At 38.7% G+C, this 14,514-nt stretch overlaps 1 protein-coding gene across 6 annotated transcripts in view; it reads right to left on the reverse strand.

Annotated features, from left to right (window-relative positions):
• GRIN2D (glutamate ionotropic receptor NMDA type subunit 2D) overlaps positions 1-14,514 on the reverse strand; it is a 557,401-nt gene that overhangs the window by 92,811 nt on the left and 450,076 nt on the right. The gene's annotated exons all lie outside the window — the stretch shown is intronic.

Here is a 14,514-nt window from a genome sequence, read left to right on the forward strand (position 1 = left end):
ACCTATAAAACCCTCTTTAAGGCCTCCCCTGCCTACATCTCCGATCTTGACAAGAAATACTCCCCTACCCGTCCTTTCCTCCTCTCCTGCTACTACTGATGCTCCCCATTGTTGAAACTCCTTGCCCCGCCAGACCAGACTCGCCCACAAACGCCAACCTTTCAAGCACTTGATTAAACCCCATTGCACTTGCCTTCCCTGCCGTATACTAAGTTATCTCCCTTCTCAGAATCCACCTGCCCATTCTACTTGTTTTTTACCCCCCCCCTATTGTCTCCATTTTTTCTCACCCCCTCTAGAATGTTATCTCTCACAAACAGGGCTCTCTTTACCTCCCATCTCCTGTCCTCACCTTGTTGTCTTCTTGTAAAGGTTTCTTTATGGTCTAGGTTGTGTCTTATGCTATAGTTTCCTCTCTTGCTCCAATATTTATTTGTATTATGATATGTTTGTGTACTACTGACTGTACTGCGCTGCAGAATCTGTTGCACCTCATAATTACATGATGATGATGATAGATTTATTTTAAATAATTGACTGTGGATAAAATACTGCTCAGTTTCAAATTATGCTAAAAATCATAACAAAAGTGAAAAAGAGTGGAACATATCAGTCTAAAATACATATGTAGTATATAACGAAAAGAGCCAGTTGTATCATAAATAAACAAAAGTACTGGGACTATGAGCTGCCATGATAATCTGCCAAAGCTAAAAATTGGTTAGTTGCCAAAACACCACTTGTTTTCAATAGCACATGAATGGGGACTGTAACCATGTAACAATTAAATAAATATGCCCTTATTGCCAATATGAAAAACAGTAGCACAACTAAAAGGAATAGAGGAATAAAATTAGATCCTAGTACTAGAGTGTGGGGGAGAAATGAGAGTAATAAACTATTAGAAATGCCCATATGCATAAAATGCACATAACAGTTGTAGGTAGTGAGAAATGTGATTTTGCTAAGCTGACGCCATCTTGTTGCCTTATAGCCATTTTGTTCTGTTATAGCTTAAAGACACATTAGATGCACCTGTTTTGTAGGAGTAATTCATTATTTGCAAAACTATGCTTATAACCTTGGACATAGCAGACAGGAGATAAGCCAACCCCTCCCCCTCCTGGGGAGTATTCCTGTGTGATAATGAGAGAATGTACTAACATCTGTATAAAGGGAGCATGAGTGGTTAAAACCTTTTGGGCTGTAGTTTTCTGTAATACGTGATTTTTGCTATATAGATAGGGACTTGTAACTAATAAAGCAGAGTTTATTGTACACTCAAACCATGCAGTGTATTTAATTCTCTCCAGCTGATGAGCTCATAACTGATAAACTGACACTTACAGGCGAACAATATGACTTAGATTCGACAGTAGCAAATAGCAAGTGATCGTGACAAATAAACATGAAATATGTCAAGCACATATGCACCTTGCCATGTTCTCTACCTCTTCCCGGTTGGCCGCTTGGTTTCAGTGAAGACTTCCTACCAGACTACTTGCAGTGGCTAGGCTCCAGGAGCTCACCCCTAGGTGATCATGTGATCTAGGAATGTTTTGATTGGAGGGCTACTCCTTCATTATTGGGTTTGCTAGATGCAGTAGGTTTTTGCTAGCTGTTTGTAACTTGGTGCCTCTTGGCCCAGCCTATTTCTGAACTTGTCCTCAGTATTTCCTGCCATGCACTTGCCTGGATTGACCTTGCTGTTGTGGCGCCTGCCCTTACGTTTGCAGCCTGGTTTTTGGCGTTTATCTAAGAGTTCTTGTTTTTTGGCATCACAATAATACACTTTTTTCAGCAAAAAATATCAAATGAACAATAGGAAACACATTATCAATGGACGTTCACAATCAATAGAGCCCACAGCACAGTTTCTTTAATGACGCCTGATGAAGTGATTACATACAAAACATATTGAATAAGCTGGCTGGTAGCCTTCTCTCAGAAAGATTGTCAAGATGTTCTTGACCAAAGCAGGAGTTGTGTGTGAAGCCTCGGCAAAGGTCCAAGGGTGTGCCAACATGGACCTATAGGAAACTATTGGTTTGTGCAATGACATCTCCCAGTTCTCGTCTGTCAATAATCAGGGTCTGCACAGCCCTCAACAGTTGGTAAAGGTTGAGTCATCTTTGGGCACATGCTTGAGGCTAAGTGAGTAGGAGACACAAAGATGGTGTAAGGAGGGGGCGTGACAGTCTCCTCCACATCTTCACCCTAAGTAGCGCTCGTTTATGCCTCTGTTCTGCTATACAGTTCTGATTTTAATGAAAATGAAATGAGCAAGGCTTAGTGGTTAGCACTTCTGCCTCACAGCACTGGGGTCATGAGTTCGATTCCCAACCATGGCTTTATCTGTGTGGAGTTTGCATGTTTTCCCCGTGTTTGTGTGGGTTTCTTCCAGGTGCTCTGGTTTCCTCCCACAATCCATAAACATACAAGTAGGTTAATTGGCTTATATCAAATTGACCCTAGTCTCTCTGTCTGTCTGTCTGTCTGTGTGTGTGTATGTTAGGGAATTTAGACTGTAAGTTAAAATGGGGCAGGGACTGATGTGAGTAGGTTCTCTGTACAGCGCTGCGGAATCAGTGGCGCTATATAAATAAATAATGATGATGATGATGTTCATAACCCTTTTAAAAATCCAAGTGGAGTCGAGCTGCAAAAACACAGGAACATGCAGAGTGGTGTTGGGGAGTTTGAAGGAAGACAGATTTTAAATTTAGGATAAGTTTGTTTTTACCTACCGCATATTAGGCATGAAAGGCAAAGGGGCACTATGAGCGCATTAGCCTGAACCCTTAATCAAACCCTGTATTTAACTAACCCTCACTGACAATTACTTAATTTCACAACATATCTCTGCTGTCATTATACACTAACAATTCAACTTGTACGCTTTAGATTTTTTTTGCATGTTTATCCCTTTCTAGATAGCGGCATAGAGTACAGAGAGAACACAGACCTTCCACTATTATTTTCCAGTCAGCCACATATGGTTTCTGTGTGGAAAAAGTCACAGTCGCTAATGCCAGCTACAGTTACTTTTCACGCTTATTTAAGCTGTGCCAATATACTCTACAAAACTCTTCAGCACCGGCAATGGGGAACACATAGCATATATAAACAACAGAAAAGGGGCATACAAGGTTGACAAAAAGGTTCAAATGTCAGAAAAATGGATGGGGAGTGCCTTGATCGTGAGAGCTTAGAATCTGACACAAACACTAATATACTTCCACAAAACCTAATGTGTTTGGTTAAATATTTAGTAACCATGTCAACAGAATGTTACTAACAGTGTTGGAACTATCATTGGTGCAACAGGTGTGGTTCACCGGGGACCATGGAGATAATGGAGCCCGCTGCACGGCAGATGTAGAGGGTCAGAACTAGCGAGCTGTGGGCCCCGGTTCCCTCCTCCCCGCCTCTCTGCACCGGGGCCTTCAGCTCGTTAGTTCTGCCTCTGGTTACTTATGTACATTGATCCTATGCTTCCCATTTGAAGTTTATTTGGAAGCTGCCTTACTGAGGATTTGTTTTGCCTAAATCTGGATCATCCCAATCAGAATTTAATAAAGGCTAAAATTTATGGATTTGTGTATTTTTTCCAATTTCATTAACTATGTAAAACATTTTTGAAATAGTCCATTAAATTCAATGTACCCTTATATGTGCCAGCATCCTTGATTCAGAGGAAGGTGTAACCCTAGAGAGGTAGTTGGCAATTTAACCTCACAGAGGGGAAATTAATGGTCTTTGGACTAATTTATAATAAAAAAATATTTATTTCCATTTTTTGACAGTTTAACTCACATAATGGAAAAAAACTCTGAAAGTAAACAGAAAAAAATGGAAATCCATTATGTTCAACCTAATCTAATTTCTCAATGTGCTAATATATGCGATCATTTGTTGCACAGAGGACAATGGGCAGTATCGGTCCAGAGGTAGAGGATTGGGTTGGATATCTTCCTCTGTACTACTAGCTACAGTATATCATTCAGATATACAAGTGTTTCAAACACCTACAGTAGAGTAAGTTGAAAAATCCATTATATTATATTCATCAAAATACATAACAGGCCACAAAATACAATTAGTGGGTTCATGCTGCTTGCTAGTTTTTTCAAGTCTCAAAGTGAGAAAATCTAGCAGAGGACAAGTTTTCATCTGATAATCTTGAAATCTGCAGATAACAGTTCATTACCATGTGCAGCTCAAAGTGGTCGCCACTGCCGTTCTCAAGTCTTAGGAGAATCTCATAATTAATCAGCCTCTGAAAAACACTTCAATTGTTTAAATTAATCTAGAATGGTCTGTTATGGAAGAAATGTGTTTTGTTACACAGGGAAGGAAAATCTACAGCTAAAATCCTGGTTAAAGGCTTTATGTTTGAGCCGGTTGTCGAAAACCCATAAGTTTTCATATACATATATTTCAAAGTATTTCTTATTTATTCATTGTATATGTATTTGTTGTGATATCAGTATGTATTATTATTGCATTTTGCATTGAGTTAATTACCCATCACTTCACATTTTTAAATGTGATAAAAAAAAGCATAGGATGGGATATCAGCTACATAATGTGACATTGTCTATATCATGAGTAAATGGCTCACTCTTAGTTGCTTGCTTCTACCTCATAAATATTACATTTGGCTATTTGAGTTTCGAAAAGACATTCAAAAACTGTTTAAATTACTTGACTCACAAGTGACATCTGCCCCAGCTTTATATAATTCACATAAGATTTGAACTAGGCTGGTTAATCTTATGTCCTCTCCCAGTGCAAATCAAAACCCTGCATTTTAAATTGGTACTTTAGGCTGTGTCATTAATCTTAGAGCCTTAAACAGAGAATTGAAGTAAAAAGCTGAATTTTAAAAATGAAAATGTCCATTGATAGTGTTAGAGAGCTGTGTTATAATGTCCTGTGGTACACACATACAGAGCTGATAGCTAAACAAGAAGAGCGATGTCCATGGAAAATGTAGGAGAAATCTATTTATTCCTTTATTCATTCATTGACCATTCCTTTCTGTTATGTGTTTATAAGAAGAGGAGCCGAATGAAGTGAAAACTTCCAGCACTTCAGTAGAGTACTGGGGGCTGAGTAATGTCTGAAGGGGTGAAAAAATATAATACATTTGGTAAACCAAGTCAACTATCCCAGCAGCTCAGATGTGGTGTTTGTGATCTCGGGGAGATGTCCACAGGTGTGTCAAGCTGGCCACAGTATGTTTTTGGATGGAATACCAAATTGACCAAGCATTGTACAGTATATGGCAATGTTCTAGACCAGTTATAGGCAAACTACGGCCCGCAGGCCAGATCCGGCCCACTTAGAGGTTTTATCCGGCCCGCCAATATTTTAAAAAGTTTCAATAAAATATGCATACAATTATTAGGGCCGACCCTGTGTGTCAGAACCTTCATTTTTATGCCTTCCCAGCTATTTCCTCCATTACACTTCATCCTCCTTCCTAAAAGGACACTTCGTATGTCAATCACTAGAACACCTGCCCGCCCTCTAATGGCTGAAAGTCATGTGAGAAGAGATGGGCTGGGCCATATACTAAGGCGGATTTTGATTGGCTTCTGTGTTGTCAGTTAGTGGCTCACCAGAAAGACGGATCTGCAACAACCTGCTGATATAAGTGCTGTGTCTGTACGATCGCTGCACTTCATCATCATCATCACCATTTATTTATATAGCGCCACTGATTCCGCAGCGCTGTACAGAGAACTCATTCACATGAGTCCCTGCCCCATTGGAGCTTACAGTCTAAATTCCCTAACACACACACAAATACAGACATAGAGAGAGACTAGGGTCAATTATAGAGGTAACACTGCTATATAACACCCTCCCGACCCATTCAAAAAATTTGTATTATATATTTCGATATTTGAGTTTTTTAATAAATTATATTGGCCCGCCTAAAGTTTTTCTTTTTTATTTGGCCCGCTCCTGAAAAAGATTGCCCATCACTGTTCTAGACAATCAATTTTGCTAGATTTAATATTTTATCCAGCAAGATGCTCATTTCGCCTCATTTGTATATAATAAAGAATGCATAAGAAGTGAAAATAACTAAATAAATAAAAAATTACACTTATTTTATAGGTCATTATAAGCGTAAACTTGGCTGTAGCAGATGAATCAAGAGTAATTTATAATTTCCCTGGAGTACACAGAGTGGACATAAACATAAATGATGCTGTCAAAGGGTTTGTCAGAATCCATCTAAGTGACAGGCTGTGTTTTATGTTTGTCCATCACAGAATTTTAATTACAGGGTTCCTTTGCTTTTAAATACGTTTACGCAATTATCCGTCAGAAATTATCATCAATTAGACACATCTCCATTATGGTGTAGCTGACCGAATTACCAAGAAATATGATAAAGTAAGGAAATATCTAATTACCATGCTTTCTAAATTTAACTATGTTATATTAGTTTGGCTTAATTATATTTTTCAATGTGTAGTCTTATTTGTATATGTACCTTCTAATATATATTAGTAAGCCAATCAAAATAAGATAGCAAGTAGTCACTTTGATTTGTTACAGAATTCAAGTAGTAAATTTAGTTGGAAAATGTTATGTTAAAAGGACTTTCCAATTTTTAGCTTTTTTATACAACTCCTTCCATTTTCTAGACAACTACATTGCTGGGGTTGGTACTCTAGACCCCCATAAGTTTCCTGATGTAGTGCAATCTTCATGTGGTCGACGCCTTGGTCCAATTCTTAAGGCCTTGGGATTAGTTGGCCAAATTCCAACACTGTCCCACTCTGTCTGGCATTTCCAAACATAGTAGCCCCATGTCACTCTGTACATTGACCCTAAAGTTCAAATATCTTGGCATTTGGGTTGCCAACAATGCTTGTGAATATGTGGTGCTCAATATTGATTGAGTAACTGAATATCTAAAAAAAAAGTCCCTCTGCTGAAGAAGGCACTCTCTCGCCGTAACTGATATGATCAACCCAATCAAAATGATCATTCAATCTAAATACCTATACCCACTACAACACTCCACAATATATATACCAAACCGAGCCTTCCAGAACATTAATAAACATATATCATATTTACATACAGATTTTAGATACTAATCTGTAAATTATTTGAGGAATTTACTGATTAATACCTAAAACAAAACAGGGAAGTTTCATATTATTATTTACAATTGTTATATATAAATTATAGTGGCAGCATAGTTCATTGTAGATTCTCTGCTATTTTACTCACTTTAGCACTTTATGTCACTTATTCCACCATTGTTTTTAATTATATTTTGCTGCTTTCTGGGAATCAGATTATCCTTTAATTTTAATATGTACCTAACAAACTTTATGTTTTTAATTGAAATTGTATGAGAGTTTTACCCAGAGTGCCCTGACTTAAACACTCCCTTTTCTCTTCTTTGTATGTGCATATTTACAGATAGGTCATGCCTTAGAGGCCCCAGAAAACTCAACTCAAAGACACCCCCCCTTAAAGGTACTCAACAGAGTATGGGCTCCTGCAATGTGATCTCGATTGGTTTCCGCATACCTCCTTCCACAGGTGTCACCGAAGGGGCTTACAGTTAAACTTAAGGGGGGAAAGGATATTGTTTCATATGAAGAGCTTGATGTGACATGGTACCAGGGATGCTACTTCTTGCCTGAGGTATCAGCAAATAGACCTATATATTCTCCATAGAGTCTCCCTTACCCTGTTTATTTAAAGTGGACAGATGAAACAACTCTGCCTGTCCAAAATGTGAGCCTTAGGTTCTTTCTGGCATATGCTATGGTAGTGCCCTGAAGTGAATATATTGTAGGTAGCAGTAAGTAACTATATTCAGACAACAGGGAGCTAGCCTACCCCTCTATAAATATGCTGATTTTGGGGCTACACTGGAAGAAAATTTAGTAAATATGTAAATATCTTTTGCAATACATTTTTAATCTGCCATCATTAGCCAAGCTCATTATAGCCAGCACCTGGATGGCAGGGGAGTCACCCAACCTACAAAATTGGATAGCCCATGTCAACAACTGAACAATTCATGTATACCAGCAGAAACGCCATTCACAAATACAATAACATTTTGTCTCTCTGGAATAATTCTAGGTTTACAATACAGTTCCGGAAAGAGAAGGATGAAACTGGCTAATTTCCCCTTGGCGACTAGCATCCCTGCGTAGTTCATAAATAGTTCATACTTCCTATATTATGCATGCCAACTTATCACTCTCCTGGTGACTTAGTCCTGATAAGATCTTGGAAAATGATCTGTTAAATTTTGTAGCTATACTTATTGTTAGCTGTTTGTGTGTTCTGTATGGTTTTGTTATGTTTTTGCATAAATCTTAAAACCTTAAAAAAAAGACTTGATATTTAAGAATAAAAAAAAATACATGTGCTTCATTTATAGATTTTTCAGTAGCAAAACTAGTATTGTCTTGGGAAAGCTGACATATACAGAAGCTATAACCCAGTGTAAATAGCACAAATGTTTTGCAATTTATAGCAGTCAATTATCATTTGATTTAATTAGTCTGGAACATGCTGGTCAAAGCTAATTTAGTTTTGGTTTGTATGTGAAATATACATGGTGCTCAGATATTCAGCTAACACTGAGAGCGAACATTTGGGGCTGAATAATTAAAATGTAGGGGAAAAGGCAGAATCACTAATTGCAGCAATGTATAAAAATATTGCCAGGGCAAATGAGTGATATTAAGCTGTCCTGGCCTGGAGAGCTAAGGGTTAACCCAGATAGCCAGCTCGTGCATGTGCAGTGGAATTTAAAGCCCAGATTTGGACAGTCAGTTACACTAATGTGGAAAAAAGAGGTTTAAAAATATATAAAAATATAAAAATAATAAAAACTATTGGCCAAAAATAATAAAGCATTTTTTTTAATTCATTATTTTGTTATTGCCATCCTGAGATGATGACATACTGTGCTATTGCTAGAGGTAACCCTTTATTGTATAGGGCAAAGCCCTAGACTTTTTAGCTCTTTTAATTAGTATGGAATTGAAGTTCCATAGATTACACACAATGCAAGTGCTGAACAGCTGAAGATTGAAGTCCATGGAAAGTTCTCTGTTTCATCATTTTAATTAACCAGCTAGGAACAATTAAATTCTTTAGGTTGCCCCCTCTTTCCTAAAATAATTGTTAGGTTCAAATCCCTTGTAGTAGCTATCTTCAGCCTTCACTCCTGCTGGCGTGCCTATTACTTTACTTCTATTTCAAGAACTAAGAAACTTGTTCACTACATGGTAAAATGATGCCTCCTGTTGTAGTGCAGATCACTAATATTTACCCTTCTTAGGAGTCCTTTCTAACTGACACTGAATGTGAAAAATCAGTTCTAGAATAAGGAGTACTGTCCTATCATATGCCTGAGTGGAAAACAAGCAACTCCAAAACACCTGAGGTTTGTGCTCATGTGTTGTCTCCCCTGCTCCTTGCTATGTTCCCTGTTGTTCCTCTGGGACTCCTTTAACGTTAGAAGCAAACCCAACTAAAAAATGCAAATTTTCCCCTTCTACAACCCATGCTGCAATACATGGTGTGCAAATGCAACTCTTTTTTGCATGCAGAAAAAATACTGTCTGCATTGACATGTAGCACACAAATACTGTACAGTTGTTTTTCTATACTCTGACATTTACATTTGAGCAAGTACATCACCAAGTTCAACATAGTTGAACAAAAGCGCACTTTCTGGCTGTATTTACTCCTAAATGAGACCCTCTGTATGTGTTACAGAAGACTCATGCTGAGAAGCTGAGATATTAATACTGTGCACAATGAATACAGCTGAGTTCTTGTTCCCCAAGTGTATCCTTCTGTCCTCACTTAAAAGGAGCCTGAATTTACAGATCAGTATTAAAAAAAAGGTCTAATGGCCTTAAAAGTGACAGGTTCTCCTTATTTAAGAAAAGGCTTTAAATTGCCAGTAGTGAAAAAGATGCCACCCCCATTAAACATAGCCACTGAGGTGCTCTCCAGCAATTAGTATGCTAATCATGCTGCTTAGCATATAAATTGACATGACTAGCATGCTAATCAGCCCAGCCAACAAGCTAATCATGGTCACTGCCACCTCCTGCTCCATGTTAACATTATATACCATTATGAAGTGCTGGAGATGAGTTGTAGGCAGGGGAAGGGCAGATCACGTCTTGGTATGCTATTAGAATACTGAATAAACTTTTAATGTGTCCATGTTCTAAACAAACCAGAGAGAAGATATTATATTATTGTTAATATCCTGTACAAAACAAAAGAGGACATATTACATATTTAACTAGTTATCTTTAATAGACTGACATGAAAGTACACTGTCTAGATCTTTGCCACATCCGGAACTTAGGAACATTTGAATGGAGGGTGGATCCTCCTGCCAGTGTTAAGTATACCATGTCCTATCTACTGTATGAGGAAATCAACAAGTACCACCTGTCATAGTTAAGACTGCCTATCAAAATTTAGACATGGATGCAAGTTTGTTGTCTGATATCTGATATATTTTTAAAGGATTCATTTTAACCTGCATATGTATCTTAATGATAGCATGCCTCTTATGACAAAATACATAACTTTTTACGATACACCTTCTGTGAATGTATAGGCTTGTCCTGGAAAACATATGCCCTCAAAACGGTGGAAATACATCAAAATATGATTACGATGTAAGTTAAGCAAGCAACCTGAAGTTATAGCATAGATGTTTCAGAATTTATGCCATCTACTAATTCGCTAATACGCTAGTTTATAACACAATGTACTGGGATCATGGACATGGACCATGCTGGGAAAATAGTGGCAAACTTTTTTGTCTGCACCCATGAGCTTTGATGTCAACCCCGACTGGAGGGCATTCCTGATCCAGATTTGCCTGCAGCTTGAACTACAAGTAGCACCAATACCCACATAACAAAGTGGGGCATTCTGATTTATGTTTCCTTGGGTTGTGCCACCAATGCCTCCGCAAAACTCAACTGGATGGAGCAATGTGGTTGCTTAGTGACCCAGTATCCCATTTAATTGAGCACTCTCGGGGTAGAGACTGGATGGAACGACAAGTTGCTGCTCCCCTCTTTTCACAGGGGTTTCACAGGCTAAATTAAAAAGAAAATCACTTGCTGGCACCTTTCCACCTACCTGGAGTCACTCATCACTATTTGCATTTGGCTCGTCATCCACATTCAGAAGCATCAGCTTCAACAGAAAGAGACAGTTACTCATCATCTGCAGTTAGCACTCCAGCCACGGATGCCATGCCAGCTAAGATAGAAAGGTTTTCTTTGCCAGAGGAGATGGCAACTCGCTAAGAGGCAGGCAGAGGTCTCTAATTTGACCACCAAGGCCACTGCAAAAAAAGAGTACCCAGAATTGGAAAGATTTGAACCTTTGGAAAATTGTTTTGCGTCACAGCAACAGGTGGCAAGTCTGGTAAGCATTAGAGCAATACCACCTCCTGTTATTTTCTGCAATATAAGCTATCCATACACCAGCATAGGTAACCCACAAGACTATGTGGATGCTGATGTGTGCCAATTACAGTCACTGTGATTTGATCTCATTGAGCTATCCACACCCTAAATAGCCCAATCATCCTGGGTGATCCCTTGTTCTACATGCACAACTGTGATTGTTTTGAGGGCTACAAAAATACTACAGTGGGATGAGTCATGCCAGACCATTTGTCTACAACAAGCGAACATGGCAACTGTATGTGCTGCTGCCCAAACAGAGGAGACTAAGTCCAGACCAGAAGGGATGCCCATGAAATGCCAAGGTTTAAGAAGGGTGTTTGATAAAACAGTAGTATAGTAGTAGACAATAGAGTAGGCAGAGACACTACTACACCACATAGAGTGGGACTGCCCAATCAACCTGCTACCTAGCACCATGCGACCAAAGGGCAGTGAAGACTTGCTGTCTGAGCAGGAAACAAGGGTTCATCACTGAGTCCAGGTCCCTTGATGGTGTGGATTTCTATTTATGGCAAACAAAGACGGTTCCCTAAGACCCTGCATCAACTATCAGGGGCTCAACCAAATCACTAGAATCAATACTACCTCCCACAAAACTCTGACCTTATTCAGAGGCTCACCAAGCCAAAGTCTTCACCAGACTGGACATGCAAGTGGCCTATCACCTGATCCAGGTCCAGGAGAGAGCACATGGAAAATAGCCTTCAACACAATGGATGGCCATTACCAATTTTTGTATGAGCACAGTTGAAATGTTGTTTCCATACTGGTGCTAAAAAAAAATCATTTTTGTTTTCCTGTTTATCGACTTCCTTTATAATTCTACCTTCTCCAACCCATTGACTTCAGCTTTGTCCCTCACAACCCTTCTTCTCAGGAATAAACAGCTTGGCCAGATGTGGGGTGCCTCTAATAGCTACCCCAGTCAAGTGGTTCTCTCTTGGGAGTAACCACAACAGTGACAGATGTTTGGCAACCATTCTACTACACCTAATGCTAAACCCCGTCCAGGAAATACTCACATTTGATTACTCTCCAAAAGAAGATCCAGAATAATATAGCTTTCTTGTCATCACATGGGCATATCCCTGCAGCATGGTTTCCCAATCCTCTCTTCAAATACCCTCAAGAGGCAGAGAGTTTGAGTAACTTTATCAGTAATTATACCACTTAGTTTTATTTGGAAGTGAAAACCATAAAAACTTTAAATGTTGGAAGTACGGAAGAAGAAATGGTTGCAATATTTTGATCAAGGTCATACCCTTTAGCATGGGTTATATGCAGTGTTAAAATCTACCCACCGCTGTTCCTTTCAATAAAAAATTGCCCCTAACTCATGTATATCTCTGTCAAGGATTTTATTTCCAGTCTGTGTTGCTCTAGTCCTAAATATGTTCCAATCTAGTAAATCTGCACCATGCATGTTCATGCCACACTAACATATATCGTATATTCACTAATCTATATTATTGACAACATAAATAGGTGGCAGTCCAACAAAAATAAGTAATAGTAGCTGTTTTTTTGCGCCAAAGAAAACATTCCTGTCTCTCGCTTAGCCTAATCCCACCCTGAGTGAGAACAAAATAAATCCAAAATTCATGAACAAAATTGAAAAGCTACTCTGTGCCAACAGGGTTATGCGCAAATAAAAAAAAAGACAAACCTAATACATAAATCTGAGTGACAGTAACTAAAATATTGCATTTCTGCACAACTGAAAGAATTGTTTCAACCAATGGTAAAATAACCTATAGGGAAATAGAGGCTGTGCGAGAACACAGGGATATTAAATTCACCTTTCAACCCTTACACTCAAAGACAAAGTATGACAAACAGTATTAAATCTGTAACAACTAGACTGACAGCAATCCTAGTCTGCTTTAAATTGCTTGTTCTGATGGGGTTACTTGTAGATTTTTGTTTGGCAGACAAGTGATTCTACTGCTAGTTAGCAAGTGATAGACAAGACAGCTTCACTGTACAGCAGACACAGAATTATCATGCAATGTGTGATAATTCTAGAACACATTTAGGCAAGGATGATTTAGATAGCGCTGTAAATAATAGCTTTTCAGATTAGTCATGCACTATTGTATGCAATATTTGGTCAAATACTTAACACTATACCAGAGAAGTGCAGATTTTGCCACTGTAACTGTTGCAGAGCTATGTCTGCCTTCATGTGGCAAAGTGCCTTGGGGGATATTTAAACACATACGTGTTGATTAAATGGGTAAAATATATGAAATAGAGTGTACTGTAGAAGCATTTTAGCAATGCTATTTTACCATGTTTTCCATGCTGTTTTATATGGTGCGCTCTTACCAATACAAAATATTATACTGGTAGAGTGCAGTAACACAAGAAAAATAAGTAAAGCAATCTTCTAAATATTAAAGGCAACATTCAAATTTTAAAACTCAATGGTGGGAAGGGCCCCGTAAGAAAGCATGCATCCTATTTTAATGCGGCTTTCAGGCAAACAAGTTTTGGAAATTGGTTAATAAGGGAGAAAAACCTAGAAGAATGCTCACCCATAAGCATGCAGAGATTACAGGGGGCTATCTTGGAGGTATGATGATGAAGCATTCAGACAGAGTATCTATACTATGGGGCTGTAAAGACATGAATCTGTGGCTGTCATTGATGACATGTAAATGCTGGTGGCTTTCAAGGCACAAGGCAAACAGCCACAGGAAAAGGTGGATCAGTACATCTGTTAGGGAGCTTGACACCCCTGGGAGAGGGAGAACTTGAAATCAGCACAGGACCACATAAAGGTGCAAGAGAAATTGGGGAAAGAGTTGCCCTTAAGAGGAATAGTGGATCCAATACCAATAAGGGAGGGAAGTCAATGTGGCCATTGACCATGGATTATTTGGGTAGTATACACCTCTTTTGACAAAGCAATACAGAAAGTAGAGGACTGTGGCATGACAGTACTTATTGAAAAATCCAATATAGAGGTGGCCTTTCCTTTGCCTCCCATATA

This window comes from Mixophyes fleayi, chromosome 11 (assembly GCF_038048845.1).
Source record: "Mixophyes fleayi isolate aMixFle1 chromosome 11, aMixFle1.hap1, whole genome shotgun sequence".
NCBI lineage: Eukaryota > Metazoa > Chordata > Amphibia > Anura > Limnodynastidae > Mixophyes > Mixophyes fleayi.